Source organism: Trachemys scripta, unplaced genomic scaffold (assembly GCF_013100865.1).
Source record: "Trachemys scripta elegans isolate TJP31775 unplaced genomic scaffold, CAS_Tse_1.0 scaffold_26, whole genome shotgun sequence".
Lineage (NCBI taxonomy): Eukaryota > Metazoa > Chordata > Testudines > Emydidae > Trachemys > Trachemys scripta.
In genome coordinates, this window is record NW_023260511.1 from 1,282,213 (window position 1) to 1,297,793 (window position 15,581).

A 15,581-nucleotide genomic window follows, 5' to 3' on the forward strand; every position below is an offset into this window, starting at 1 on the left:
TTCCTGTATTAAGGCATGCTGATCACAATTCCAGAGTTAAGTCTGAGTCAGACATTTTCAGTTTATCAGGAGTTTTAAACCTGTGTTTTGTAAAAATCTAATTGAAATGGCAAAGAAACAACAATCCAAATTTAAACTTTGAGCAGAACTATTTGCATTTTTTGGTGGTTTGATGAAAAATGAATTGATGCAGAGCGAATAATAAAGAGTTCAAAAATTACCCATTTAGCAATTTGTCATCAGTATATCTCACTTTTCTTTAACTATCAAACTAGCACAAGCAAAAATAGCAGTGTAGCTGTACAAGTAGCAGCAATGGAGGCATGCCAAGTACAAACTTGCCTGAAAGTGTCTTTATTCAGTCCATGATTTTCAGTGTCTAGAAAATTTACATGCACTAAATGCCTCAATACATGTAGGTGAAACAAGACAATCATGACACTCTTGAATGAACTCACACAGGAAAATGATAAAAGGCAAAAAAAGCCCTGTATCTGACCTATCAGGCCTCATTCTCAAAGGAAATCTGCACAACACTTTCAAAAGACAATCCTGGGAGCTTAAATTCATAACTTTACTAGGGCTTATTACAACAATTTATAACCACTAACAAACACACACGCTCAGGCTGCCTTTTCCACCACTCTCTTCCCTTCCCCCTATGACAGGAGGGGTGATAATGGGTCATTTAACCTTGAATGGTACCTTGAAATATGTGTTAACTACTTATGATAAACAATCTGTTCCACCTTGTATTTAGCTGTGACATTCTGACTACATTTCCCAGACCTGAAGAAGTGCTTTGTGTAAGCTGAAAGCTTGTCTCTCCCACCAACACAAGTTGATCCAATGAAAGGTATTACCTCACCCACTTTGTCTCTATAATCTAGCCAGTAGTTAATTATTCACTAGCTATTATAGGATCTGAAAACAATTTTCTAGGAAGGAGAGAAAGTCAGGGTAAAGAAGGTTGTTTGATTTCAAAACAGAATAAGAGATCCTAAAACATCCAAACTGCAAATGTAAGTCTGAACAAAATTTTTGTGTTTCATATTAAAGTTCTATGTATTTTCTACCTGAGAATTGCACTAATGCTTAAAAAGTATTTTCAGGGGGTATCCTTTCATTTCTGCCCTTTGCTCTGACCGTTTTCTGTCTGTGGTACGTTCAGCCTAGCATAAGTTCCCCTCTCCTTGATATTTCAGAATTAAGTAGAAAGAAGGTCATTTTTAAAGATCCTTGATATGTGAATGGCCAGGTTCCTTACAGTACTTATTATTATAAGCTGTCATTAATTTACACATGTTCTGTCTCCATCCTTGATAGTTGCTAACCTGAAATACTTTATAGTGTAACCCTGCTGGGCAGATCGATTTAAGGAGGCATTTAAGAGTTAAGCAGGGACATCTGCCTTTTTATTAATATATTTTATTTATTATTATTATTTTCCATCTGAAAAAGCAACTGAGTCATTCAACCTCAAAGACTTTTTCTTTGACCATTATAACAGATTCCGTTTAGAGAACATCTAATACATTAATTGATATAAAGATAAAGGCTTAAATTTCTATAAGTTACTAGTGATTTTTAGTGCCTAATATGAGACACTGATTTTCAGATGGGGAGTGCTAAACACTTTCTCAAAGTCATGCCCCTTTAAAGTGTCTCAGATTGAGTGCCCAAAAACAGAAGCACCAAAAGTCACTGCTCACTTAACTTAGTTTGTAACTTGCAGGCATGGCAAAACTCTCATATATCCAGCAACTAGAATTTAAAATACAGGTTGTGTGGCAATCATTATTTTGTTCCAATGAATTGTATTTTGCAAATACATTTTTAAATGCTCCCTAGCTCTTTATTAAAATTTCTCCATAATTTTGTTCTTTGCGAAGAAAATTCGTAAAGGGGCCTGCTGGGGAGAAAGGGGGGGGAAGAATATATATTAAAAACATTCATAGGGAGCAATAAAAAAACACATTGCATTTTCTATAAGAGTGTGAATAGGTGTTCAGGCTCTTAACTTGTTTACTAGTCCAAAGGTCTTGGAGATTAAAGCAATAAAACAAACGGGCCTTTTCATTAAACAAGAAAACAGGAGAAATTGCATATCTAATGATGATTAAACTCAGGATAGGGAGTTCTTGTGTGTTACATACAGTACATGGCTAGAAGTTGAGTGACTTTAGCCCTACAAAGTGAACAATAGTTCTTAAACTTGAATCCTTGAAACTATTCAGTAATATATATTGTTGGTATACAGTTGTCCTGTTCGATATGTGTGCAAAGCCAACAGATCTGCAAATGGCTGGATGGGAATAGCTCATTTATACTTCAGTTTTAAGGGACTGTTGATGAAGGTTTAGTCTACCCTTTAAACTTATGCTGGCATAGCTATGTAGGTCACAGGTGTGAAAAAAGAAACACACTCCTGATCTACATATCTATGCCACAGTAACCCCAGTGGAGTTGCAGCTATGCCAACAGAACAGTGTTACTGTCAGCTTAGCTAAGGTCATTCGGTAGGTGGTGGTGTCATACTGACCGAAAAACTGCTTCTTTTGGTGTACTCTGCGTCTGCGCTACAGAACTATGCTGACATAGCCAATGCCAACATAGGTTCTGTCCTGCAATCGTAGGCAAAACTAGACCTTAAAGTGAGTTTTAGTTAACATTATGGGGAAGATTTTCAAAGACACAAATGGCTATTAGGCATCTAATTCTCACTGAAAGTCAATGGGACTTAGGTGACTAACTGCCATTTGTGCCTTTGAAAGTTTCCCCCTTTAGGCATAAATACTTACGAACACATGAACATGAAAATATGAACATGTGAATGTGGGATTTGGTTTCTAATTTGATCAATTGTTCCCCAACAGTTTTACTACAGTCAGCACCTCTCAACTTCATGATGTGTCTATACTGGGTTGAAGCATGGAATAAGATATTTCTGAGTAAAATAAGAATATTTTATCAATTGATAACATAATGATAAATGCATTCTCACACATTCCCAGTAGACATCAGGCCAGAGTTAGTTATTGCATTTGTATCACATGTTTTCTGGAAAGGAAACTACAGTGTAAATGTTATCACAGGCAAGTTATAGATAAAGTAATCACTTCTCTTCAGCTTTTGTATCTGGTACTTTGCATCCTTTACCTCTAGCTTCTTTGAATGTTTTCTTCATATTTGTGTGAAAACAAAACAAATTCAAGCTTGCAGTTAATTTACTTTTCTAGCAAGAAAAAAGGTCTCTGAGACAGCCATTTTGAAGAATAGCACCACTTTCTCTTTCCAGAGCACCCACTGCCAAAGAGATTGCCATTTCCTTATACACTTTTATGGCCTAATAAAAGCCAGTGGGAGAGTTTCCACTGATTGGATCAGGCCTTTATGGCTGCAGCATTAGACTCTGATCCTGCAAAGATTTATGTACATGTTTGCACTTTCACACTGAGACTTAAGTCAGTGGGTATACAGTTTTTGAAGAATGGGGGCCAATAGGACTATTCACATATTTGAAGTTAGTCATGTGTTAAAGAGCTTGCAAAACTGGAACCTAAAACTGCAAAAGTTGTGTGGAACTTCCTAGGATCCTGCTTCCCTAAATAAATGTTTTTAAAGTTTTTGATATGTGAAACTTAACACTTTGCATCAGATGCATTTAGTTTGCACATTGATTAAGGAAGACATTTATTTTAAATTTAATCATTGACATTTTATTTCCTTCCTCCTTGATATAGTTTTTTCCACATTATTTATAATATTGCACTGCTGTATATTTATTTATTCTCAAAAACCTTCCATTTTAGTTGGTTTATACAGAACAAGAATACAGCAGCTTTCCTAGTTTCATCTTCATACACATCTGATTTTGTAAATTATCATTGATTCAATATGAGGGAGATTTTCAAAAATACAAAAGATAGTTGCGTGTCCCACTCCCATTGACGCTGCTGATGCTGTCAGTGGGAACTGGGTCAGGCCCAAAGCAAGAAAGTTTGGGCTGTCCTGCCATCAATATGCTGGTTAAACATCTCCCTTTCATCCAGTCTGGGTGGTGTGGAAATTCTCAGCTTTCCAGTGTTGAACTGAGGCTATGTCTACACTGCACACCTTTTGCAGCGGCATGTTGTGACTTTGCATGCTATATGATTTTATAAAAATATGCTAATGAGTGTGAATATAATGTAACTGGAATATGTTTCATGCAAAAGGTCTCTTGTAAGGTATCATTACAAAGCTTATAATCTACTGAGTGTGGTCATCCTATTTGTATAAATGTATCACTCTTGTATCTGAAACTAGAAATATGAAATATAACTCTGAGGTCCTATTGTAGTTATGCAAAGTGTGGGCCATTAATAGTGGTTTGGAATCTTAATGGCTCCCATTAACCAGGACAATTGACTGTAGATGGCTCTGTTTTACTTGTAAGTCTTCCTGTATACCTGTGGGCTGAAGTCTTACAGTGACATGTGATCATGTCACCTGAACTGGAATCCATCTTACCCTGGTGCTTTTCCATTGAGAAGGAGGGGTGGGAACCCAGAGGGAAAAAGAATTCCTGCCTTATGCAAAAGATATATAAATGAGTGGAACAGAACAAAGGGGGCAGCCATCATGAGAAATCCCCTAGCTACCACCTGAGCTGGAACAAGGGCTGTACCAGGGGAAAAGATTGTGCCCAGACTAGGAAGGTGTCCAGTCTGTGAAAGAAACTTATTGAAACATCTCTGAGGGTGAGATTTTCAGTTTTATTACTGTACTAGGCTAGGACTTGCATGTTTGGTAATTCACTTTGTTCTGTCTGTTACTACTTGGAACCACTTAAATCCTACTTTCTGTATTTAATAAAATCAATTTTTATTTATTAATTAACCCAGAGTATGTATTAATAGCTAGGGGGGGAGGGCAAACAGCTGTGCATATCTATCAGTGTTATAGAGGGCGAACAATTTATGAGTTTACCCTGCATAAGCTTTATACAGGGTACAATGGATATATTTGGGGTTTGGACCCCATTGGGAGTTGGGCAACTGAGTTTTAAAGACAGGAACACTTCTTAAGCTGCTTTCAATTAAGCCTACAGCTGTTAGGAGATGTGGTTCAGACCTGGGTCTGGGTTTGCAGCAGGCTAGCGAGTCTGGCTCAAACCAGGCAGGGCACTGAAATCCCAAGCTGCCAGGGCAGAAAAGCAGGGTAGACTTGGCACATTGGGTGGCAGCCAGTGGTGAGCTGGTTCTCAGGAACTGGTTGTTAAATTTAGAAGCCCTTTTAGAACCTGTGCGGGACAACCGGTTCTAAAAGGGCTTCTAAATTTAACAACCGGTAAGTTGAAGTGACTCAGGAGCCCCTTAGGCGCCAACCCCGTGGGTGCTCCAGCTCCCCGCCCCACCCCCGGCCCCAGCTCATCTCTGCTCCGCCTCCTCCCCTGAATGCTCCGCCCCGCTTCTCCCCGCTGAGAAGCAAGCGGCAGCTTCGTGCTCAGGCCCAGGGAGGCGGAGGTGGAGCGGAGGTGAGCTGGGGTGGGGGGGGGGCACCCGTGCCACAGCAGGTAACCCAGGGGGGGGCGCACAGGGGAACCGCTCCCTGCCCCAGCTCACCTCCGCTCCGCCTCCGCCTCCATGGGCCTGAGCGGAATGCTGCCGCTTGCTTCTCAGCCCTCCCAGGCTTCCCGTGCGAACAGCTGATTCACGGGAAATGGGCGGGGGCTGTGAACTCGGCCTGACCCAGTGCTCCAGGTTCTGCACAGTGGCAGCGTGGCCCAGCTCCAGCCGAGCGGTATGGCTGTAGCACCGCCAGCCACCTCCTGGCAGCGCGGTAAGGGGGTGGGGGGTTGGGTAGGGCAGGGGAGTTCGGGGGGTGGATAAGGGTCAGGGCGGTCAGAGGGCGGAGAACAGGGGGGTTGAATGGGGGCAAGGGTCCCAGGGGAGCAGTCAGGAAGGAGCAAGGGTGTTGGATGGGGCGGTGGGAGGCAGTCAGGGGCAGGGGTTCCAGGGGCAGTCAGGGGACAGGTAGAAGGTGTGGTTGGATGGGGCAGGGGTCCCAGGTGACCATCAGGAATGAGAGGAGGGGTTGGATGGGCAGTGGGGGGCAGTCAGGGGACAGGGAAAGGGGGTGGATGGGGCAGTGGTCCCAGGGGGGGGCGTCAAGGAATGCAGGGGGTTGAATGGGGGGGCAGGAGTCCCGGGGGGGGGCAGGTCATGATCCACTTGTGGGGTGAGGAGGGAACCGATTGTTAAGATTTTGGCAGCTCATCACTGCTGGCAGCCCCTAATGGGGTTTCTGTGATCCAACCTATCACACATGTAGGGTAAGTGTAGTTGCACATCGCAGTGAAAGGCAGGCTGCATCTGCATTGCGACGTGTTGCTAAACATGTCAGTGAAAAGCTCTGGCAGGTGGGAGGCAGCGGGGAAAGGGTTGGTAACGGGAGGTGCTGGAGCCTCTGACTGCTGCCTCCTCCCCACCAGAGTCTTTCCCTACTGTGGGAGCCCCCGGTTGCAGGAGTCTTTACCTCCAGCAGGAGAAGGCTCTGGCAGCTCCCTATTACAGGAGTCTTTCCCTGTGGTGGGAAAAGGCTCAGTTGTGGGGAGCTGTTGGAGTCTTTTTCTGCTGTATCTCCATTGCCAATGTCTTTTCCCACTGCTGCTGTAGTCTTTCCCTGCTGTGGGGAAAGATTCCAGCAGCGGGGAGGCAGCAGGACCCTACACTGCTAAAAATAACAGGGTAGACAGGGAGGCACTGCTTGGGCAAGTAGAAAGGCCTGTAGGTTACATACCCAGGTATGTAACCACAGTATGTAGGAATGTCTTTCCTTACCTAAGAAGTGTCTCACTGTCTACATGGATTGCCAACACTCCAGGATTAACCAGGAATTAAAAATTAAACTTTAACTAAGGATTATATCATGTGATGAAACCTCCAGGAATAGATTCAACCAAAATTGGCAACCCTAGTTTATACCTGTGGTTAGGGGCCAAGCTGTGTGTGTTCTCTACACACTGCTGAAAGGAGTGTACAGTGTAGACATACCCCGAGACTGGGACCTGGATGAAGGCTGTGGTGTTCAGTGATCACTCTGCACCAAGGAGTCTGATGGAGATCAGCTTCTTTCAGGATCTGAGTTCCAACTGATCAGCATGTGTAACATCAGCCTCTGCATAATATTACAACCGGTTCCAACTAGCTCTTGCCAGAGGCTTTTAAAGTTACAGTTCCCCACAAAGGTTAGTGTAGCTTGGTGAAGCTCAGTCCATGCAAGGTGCCAGTTATGCTACTTGTCTGGGAAAAATACCTGGAAGAGATGAGAGGATTGAGGCTGATCTGCTATAGAGAGTCTTTGCCCAATTTTGGTATAAGGTGAATAATCTGGGCTCCTAATGGAACCTCTTTTTTGCTTTTTTATGGTCAAGTAGCTAAGAGTGATTATTCTCATCTAGGGCTTGTAAGGAACTTGTGACTTTTCCTATTGTATATGGGGCCTTACAACAGTATTCCTACCCTTTGTCACCTACAGACCCAGTCATGCAATACACTCTATGCAAGAAGAACAGGAGTACTTGTGGCACCTTAGAGACTAACAGATTTATTAGAGCATAAGCTTTCGTGGTTATGCAAGGTTATACCTGAATATCACCTAAATGCTTTGTCCATTGTAAAGTTTCATAGAGGTAGTTATCTAGTGGTGTTTTCCACAGGCAGCATATTACATCAGTGGTGCTGGGACACTTTTACAGTTGGGGTGCTGAAAGCCAGTGGTCCCCAAACTTTTTACCTCTCACCACTCCTTACCCCTGTCCATGCCTCTTCTCCCCAGAACTGGGGCCAGGACCAGGCCATGGCTCGGGGGGGGGAGGGGGGCACAGACAGGGGTAAGGGGGCTGAAGCCGGGACCACAGCTGCGGGCAGGAGCAGAGCCCCAGGTACGGGGCTAGCAGGATGGGTCCTGCAGCCGGGACCCCACACAAAGCCTGGGGGTGCTGCAGCACCCCTTGCAACTCTAGTCCCTGTGCTTATGTATTTTGCTCTGCAGTCTGTACTGACTTCCAGTTTATATCTGGGGCAACTCAAGTTACTAACAGTTCCCAAATTTAAATTTTAGGGGATTGGAGGAACTGTGTTTACAATGCAAAACTGCACATACAGAAAACAAATGTAAAAAACAAAATTACAAGATGGAAAATCTGTCTTGCATCCAGTTGGACACCTAAGTGGCTGACCTGGCTTAAGGAACCTAACTCCATGGAAGGATTCTGAGCTCAGAATCCCAAGCAGAGGCAGCCACCTGTCTCTGGCCCATCAATCGGGGCATAGGTCAGCTGTGTAGGAAATGCACTCTCGTCTGCATTTCACTAGACAGTAAGTATGACAGATGTGTGACCTTGGAAGCATGGAAACTATTATATTGAGTTGTGCCACATGCCATAAGCACTGGGGATTAGTCATAAATCAGGTTAAGATTTTGTCATTATTTTTAGTAAAAGTCATGGACAGGTCATGAGCATTAAACAAAAATCCATGGCCTGTCTCTGACATTTACTAAAAATAGCCAGGAGGGAAGGGCTGGGGGAGGCAGGGAGAAATGACAGCTGGAGTTCCATGCAGGAGGAAATGACAGCCCGACCCCAACTGCCACGGAGGGGGGGCACACCATCCCAGCTGAAGCCACAGAACCGGGACGCGCACAGCCCTGGCTCTGGTCCTGGCCAAAGCTGTGGGGCAAGGGTACACAGCCCTGGCTCCAGTTGCAGCCATGGAGGCGCACTGCCCCAGCTTGAGCTGCAGGCATGCGGGGGTGCACAGCCCCAGCTCTGGCTGCAGTTGCGGGTGGGCACACAGCCCCAATTTTGACCCTGGGCACAGCCGCTGACAGCTGAAGCTGAAGAAATCACGGAGTTCTGGTAAAGTCATGGAATCCAGGACTTCCATGACCTCCGTGACCAAATCATATCCTTAGTTATAAGTCTTTGTATCTATAAATGTTACATATTGCTTTTAGGCACCATTGACATTCTCAAAACCACTGTTCAACTGCCACCTGATCCTGACGGCACCTGAAGTTCACTGTGTACCTCGGTTTCTGCTGGAAGGCATGTAGAAAGCTATCTAAGCTCTCATGCTGAGTTACAATTAAGGGGTTGTTTGAAGCCCTAGTGAGTTCTCAGACTCACTCTGTCTCACCATGGGGCTCAATCTGGTAGGCCTGCTCTGAACTGGTCTACTGGTTCCAGCTCTGCACAACAGACAGCCGGGGCAAGCAGATCAGGAATTTTGGGTCTGGCTGGCACATGCATACTGAGAGCATTCAATAGCTAAGTGAATCTCCATTCTCTATGATCTCAACTCAAGATTTTACCTTCCAGATTGAATGCCCTAAGCAATGGCCTATTAAGTCAATTTATCTCTCTGGCATTATAAGTATGTACTTATTTTTACAAAATGGAATAGCCTTCTACAGGAGAGAGTGAGAGCCGATCTCAGAATAACCTATAGCTATGGTTTGGGTTAAAATTCTATCAGGGACAGGTTGTGGGGAATAAACAAACATTCACGAGAAATAGAGCACTGCCAGGGCCTGGCAGCTGCTTCAGCCCTGCTGCTCCTGTCTGCTCCAGAGCGGCTGACCCAACACCAGCCTTCTGGTGGCCCAGGGCCCACTACTCCTGAAGTCCCTGGGGCTGGCTGCTGTTCTAGCAGCTTGGGGGCTGGCTGCCAATTAGCTGTTCTGGCTACCCAGGTGCTGGCCTCTGGTCAGCTGTTCTGGCGGCCTGGGGGGCATTGTTCCTGCTCTGATGGCCAGCTGCTCCAGCCCTGCCGCTGCTCCTGTGGCAGGGGCTGACTGTCACTGCTGCAGATCCAACGGTGCTGAGTCATCCTCAGCAGCTGCTTCAGCCCAGGGTCTGCTTCTGTGCTGGCTCTGGGGCTGACAGCTGTTCCAGCCCTGCCCCCAAAAGAAATCACAGAGGTCCCAGAATTCACAGAATCTGTGACCTCCATGACAGAATCTTATCCTTAGCTATTGTCAGGGTTCCCTCCCCACTTTGAACTTTAGGGTACAGATATGGGGACCCGCATGAAAGACCCCTAAGCTTATTTTTACCAGCTTAGGTTAAAAACTTTTTTAAGGCACACATTTTTTTTGTTTGTTTTTGGATGGTATTGCTGCCACCACCAAGTGAGTTAGACAAAGATTTAAGGAAAAGAACCAAATATTTCTCCAAAATATTCTCCCAAGTCCCTTTACCCCCCTTTTTGGGGAGGCTTGAGAATAATATATCAACCAAATAGGTTAACAAGGTGAGCACAGACCAGCCCCTTGGGATTTTAGGACACAAAAAAACAATTAGGCTTTTAAAAGCAGAACTTTATTATAAAGAAAAAGTAAAAGAAGTACCTTTGTAAAATTAGGATGGAAGGTAATTTTACAGGGTAATTAGATTTAAAACACAGAGGATTTTTTAGGCAAAACTTTAAAGTAAAAATAAAACACACACAAAAAACCCCAGGAATAAACCTCCCTCTAAGCATAGGGAAAATTTACAAACTAAAACAAAATATATATAAATATATCAGAGGAATAAATACCAGGGAGGGAGAGGAATTATTTAAGCTTAGTACCAATGTGGACACAAGAACAAATGGATATAAACTGGACACTAGGATGTTTAGACTTGAAATTAGACAAAGGTTTCTAACCATTAGAGGAGTGAAGTTCTGGAACAGCCTTCCAAGGGGAGTAGTGGGGGCAAAAGACATATCTGGCTTCAAGACTAAGCTTGATAAGTTTATGGAGGGGGTGTTATGATGGGATAGCCTAATTTTGGCAATTAATTCATCTTTGATTATTAGCAGGTAAATATGCCCAATGGTGTCTGTGATGGGATGTTAGATGGGGTGGGATCTGAGTTACTACAGAGAATTCTTTCCTGGGTGCTGGCTGGTGAGTCTTGCCCACATGCTCAGGGTTTAGCTGATCGCCATATTTGGGGTCGGGAAAGAATTTTCCTCCAGGGCAGATTGGCAGAGACCCTGGAGGTTTTTCCGCCTTCCTCTGCAGAGTGGGGCATGGATCACTTGCTGGAGGATTCTCTGCACCTTGAGGTCTTTAAACCATGATCTGAGGACTACAATAACTCAGACATAGGTTAGGGGTTTGTTACAGGAGTGGGTGGGTGAGATTCTGTGGCCTGCGTTGTGCAGGAGGTCGGACTAGATGATCGTAATGGTCCCTTCTGACCTTAAAGTCTATGAGTATAAAAGATAATTTAACACATTTTGTTTTTATTACTTACCATTTGTAATTTTAGATGCTTAGTTCAGGTATGACTTTAGGAGATGTATTTTCCCTGCCCTGGTCCCTTGCTGTCCCGGAGAGAACACAAAGAGCACAAAACAAAAACCTTCCCCCACAGATTTAAAAGTATCTTCTCCCCTTATTGGTCCTTTTGGTCAGGTGCCAACCAGGTTATTTGAGCTTCTTAACCCTTTACAGGAAAAGGAGGGATTTTATGCTACCCTTAGCTGTATGTTTATGACATGGCGTGGCAGACGACAGAACAAGGAGCAATGGTCTCAAGTTGCAGTGGGGGAGGTCCAGGTTGGATATCAGGAAAAACTATTTCACTAGGAGGGTGGTGAAACACTGGAATGCATTACCTAGGGAGGTGGTGGAGTCTCCTTCCTTGGAGGTTTTTAAGGCCCGGCTTGACAAAGCCCTGGCTGGGATGATTTAGCTGGGAATTGGTCCTGCTTTGAGCAGGGGGTTGGACTAGATGACCTCTTGAGGTCCCTTCCAACTCTGATATTCTATGATTCTATGATTCTATGACACTCCCCCCAAATCATAGACAGCCTGCTCCACACTCGCTGTGATTTCCTCCTGGAGCTTTAGGAGAAAACAGAATTAATAAGACACATGCACCTTTAGATATACTACTGATTATATAAAAACTAACAATATTTTTTACATTTAAAGGATGATTTTAACCAGTTGATTTTTGGGAAACTTTCATGGGAGAGTGCATTAGCCACTTTGTTAGAAGCTTCTGAAACGTGTTGTATTTTAAAATTGAAATTTTGGAGAGCTAAACTTCACCGAAAAAGTTTTTTGTTATTGTCCTTGACGTTATGAAGTCACTTCAGCACAGCATGGTCAGTCTGCAGGTGGAAACGCCGTCCCCAAACATATGGGCATAGCTTTTTCAGAGCATACACAATGGTGTAACATTTCTTTTTGCTGATTGACCAGTGGCTTTTCCTTTTAAAAAGTTTTTTGCTGAGAAACACAACAGGATGGAATTCTTGATTCGGTTCTTTTTGCATTAAAACTGCTCCCACACCACGCTTGGATGCATTTGTGGTTACTAGGAAAGATTTGTTAAAGTTTGGGGCCCTTAGCACAGGGTTAGACATGAGTGTTGCTTTAAGCTGGTTGGAGGCCTTTTGATACTTTTCAGTTTACTGAACTGCATTTGGCTGTTATGTGGTTTTTTTTTTTTTTTTTTTTGGTTTTTGTTAGGTTTGTCAGTGGAGCGGCAATTTGGCTGTAGTGTGGTACAAATTGCCTGTAATATTTGAGCAAGCCTAAGAAGAATGGGACCTGTTTTTTGTTGTTGTTGTTTTTTTTTACTTTGGGACAGGCCACCTTTGGATAGCATTTACTTTGGCATGTATGGGGTTGATAGTTTCTTAACTCACCTGGTGTCGAAGGTAAGTTACTTTGTTTAGGCCTATTTGACATTTTTTAGCCTTAACAGTAAGTCCTGCCTTTCTTATGCGCTTGAAGACTTTTTGCATATGCTCCAGGTGTTCTGCTCATGAATCAGAAAAGATGGCCACTTCCTCAAGGTAGGTGACTGCAGATTTTTCCAATTCCGCTAGGAGACTATCTACAAGTTTTTGGAAAGTGGCAGGTGCATTTTGCAGCCCGAAAGGGAGCACATTAAATTTATACAGCCCTACATGGGTGATGAAGGCTGACCTTTCCTTGGCGGATTTATTCAGCAGTACTTGCCAGTACCCTTTGCTTAAGTTTAAGGTAGAGATGAACTGGGGACGTCCCAGTTTTTTCAATAGCTTATTTGTGCGTGGCATTGGACAGTTGTCTGGGCGAGTTACAGCATTTAGTTTACAGTAGTCCATGCAAAAGTGTATCTCACATCTGGGTTGGGAACTAGAACCACCGGAGATGCCCATGCACTGTTAGAGGGGTGGATTGCACCCATCTGTAGCATGTTCTGGATCTCCCATTCTATAGCAGTTTTGGCTTGAGGAGACACCCGGTAAGGTTGGGCTCTAAATGGGTGAGCATTACCTGTGTCAATGGAGTGGTATGCCTGTTCGGTCCATCCTGGGGTGGCTGAGAACAGTGGTGTGAAGCTAGTGCACAGCTCCTTAATCTGCTGTTGCTGCATACGTTCAAGGGTCATGGAGAGATTTACCTTTTTTACGCTACTGTCACTTTTTTTCTTTACATCACCATCACTTTTTTCTTTGTAGTACACACCTTCAGGCCACTTAGCGTCATCTTCTCCCTGAGCTGTAAACTGACAAATCTTTAATTTTCTGGAATAAGAGGGCTTTAGAGAATTAACATGGTATACCTTAGGCTTTAGGTTTGAGGTGAGGGATGCTATGAGATAGTTAACAGCTCCCAGGTGCTCTTGGACTGTGAATCGCCCTTCCCACGAAGCTTCCACCTTATGGGCCTGGAGCGCCTTTAAGACCATGACCTGGTCCCCTACTTTGAAGGAACGCTTTTTGGCATGTTTATTATACCAGGTTTTTTTGCTCTTTTTGAGCATTTTTTAGTTTTTTTTAGCAAGGGCTAAAGAGGTTCGGAGGGTGTTTTGTAGGTTGTTTACAAAATCCAGAATGTTAGTTTCTGGAGAAGGTGTAAACCCCTCCCATTGTCGCTACACCAACTGTAATGGCCCCTTAATCTTGCATTCATACACAAGTTTAAATGGTGAAAACCCTAAACTGGGATGTGGTACAGCCCTGTAGGGAAAAAGCAACTGCTGTAACAATAGGTCCCAATCATTGGAGTGCTCATTTATTAATGTATGTATCATGGCCCACAAAGTTACATTTAAACTTCTCCACCAGGCCATTTGTTTGATGGTGGTAAGGGGTGGCAACCAAGCAGTTCACCACATTATCTTTCCACAGGCTTTTTATGGTCCCTGAGAGGAAATTAGTTCCCGAATCTGTAGGGATGTTGGAGGGCCAACCTACCCTGGCAAAAATGTTTAATGCCTGGCACACACTTTTAGCCCTGGTGTTGCGTAAAGCTACTGCTTCCGGCCATCGGGTGGCAAAATCCATGAAAGTCAGTATGTACTGCTTTCCTCTGGGTGTTTTTTTTTTTTTTTTTTTTTTTTTTTTTTTTTTTTCCGGGAAAGGACCCAGAATATCCAGAGCTACTTGCTGAAATGGAACCTCAATTATGGGCAGTGGCTGGAGAGGGGCTTTGACTTGGTCTTGGGGTTTTCCCACTTTTTGGCACACCTTACAAGACTGGAAATAAGTAGAAATGTCCTTGCCCATTCCCTCCCAGTGGAAGGACTTCTCCAAACAGTCTTTGGTCCTGTTCACCCTAGCATGGCCACTAGGATGATTGTGGCTAAACTCAAAGAGCTTTACCTGGTACTTAGCTGGAACTACCAACTGCCTTGAGGATGCCAGTCCTCCTGGTGCCCACCACAAAGAGTTTCCTTGTATAAAAGTCCTTTTTCTACAACAAACTGGGATCAATTAGAAGAGCTGAGAGGCAATGGGTTGCTCTGTGCCACCATCCAAGTTCCCTGGAGGCTTTTATTTGCTTCCTGCTTGACCTGGATCTGTTCCCTTGATGCTGGAGACATTAGTTTTTTATTGTATTGTGGACTTGGGTTTGGTCCCTCTGGAAGCGATGTAGGTGATGGGGCTGTTTTTGTTGACTGTGAACCGCTTTTCACTGGTGCACTATGTTGGGTTTCAGGCTCCAGCTGAGCCTCTTGTGTAGGTTTATCTGCTGCTGCCAGTGCAGGCTTGGTGGTGCCCTCTGGCGTTGGAGTTGTAGACAGGGTTGCAAGAGCTGGATTTAGTGCTGGCAATGGTTCTGGTGCTGGTTGCTCCACCAGTTCCGGTTCTGGGACTGCCTTTGTTTGGGTCTCTGCGACTGGATTCACTACTGCTGTCGCTGACATTGGCATGGGGTCCAGTTTTACCAGCTCAGTCTGGGCCTTTGGTAACGTAGACTGGGCCCTTGTAGAAGGCTCAGGAACAGAGCTAGGTGTGAAGGCTTGCTTAGCCTGGCTGCGAGTGACCATTCCCACCCTCTTGGCTAGCTTCACATGGTGGGACAAGTCTTCCCCCAACAGCATGGGAATGGGATTATCATTATAGCCTGAAAAAGTTCACATTTCTGACCAGCACTTGTAATGGACAGGCAACTTAGCTTTAGGCAAGTTAAAAGCATTTGACTTGAAGGGTTGAATCATCACTGGGTCTCTGGGTTGATGAATTTGGGGTCCACTAAGGATTGGTGGATAGCTGACACCTGTGCTCCAGTTTCCCTCCACGTGATATCCTTCT

At 44.3% G+C, this 15,581-nt stretch overlaps 1 protein-coding gene across 3 annotated transcripts in view; it reads left to right on the forward strand.

Moving 5' to 3' along the window:
* The first annotated feature begins 912 nt into the window (after positions 1-912).
* LOC117870356 (butyrophilin subfamily 1 member A1-like) overlaps positions 913-15,581 on the forward strand; it is a 102,067-nt gene continuing 87,398 nt past the window's right edge. For all 3 annotated transcript variants that reach the window (XM_034757495.1, XM_034757497.1, XM_034757496.1), the window contains exon 1: positions 913-1,022. The gene's annotated coding sequence lies outside the window, so the exon portion shown is untranslated. The remainder of the gene's footprint in view (positions 1,023-15,581) is intronic.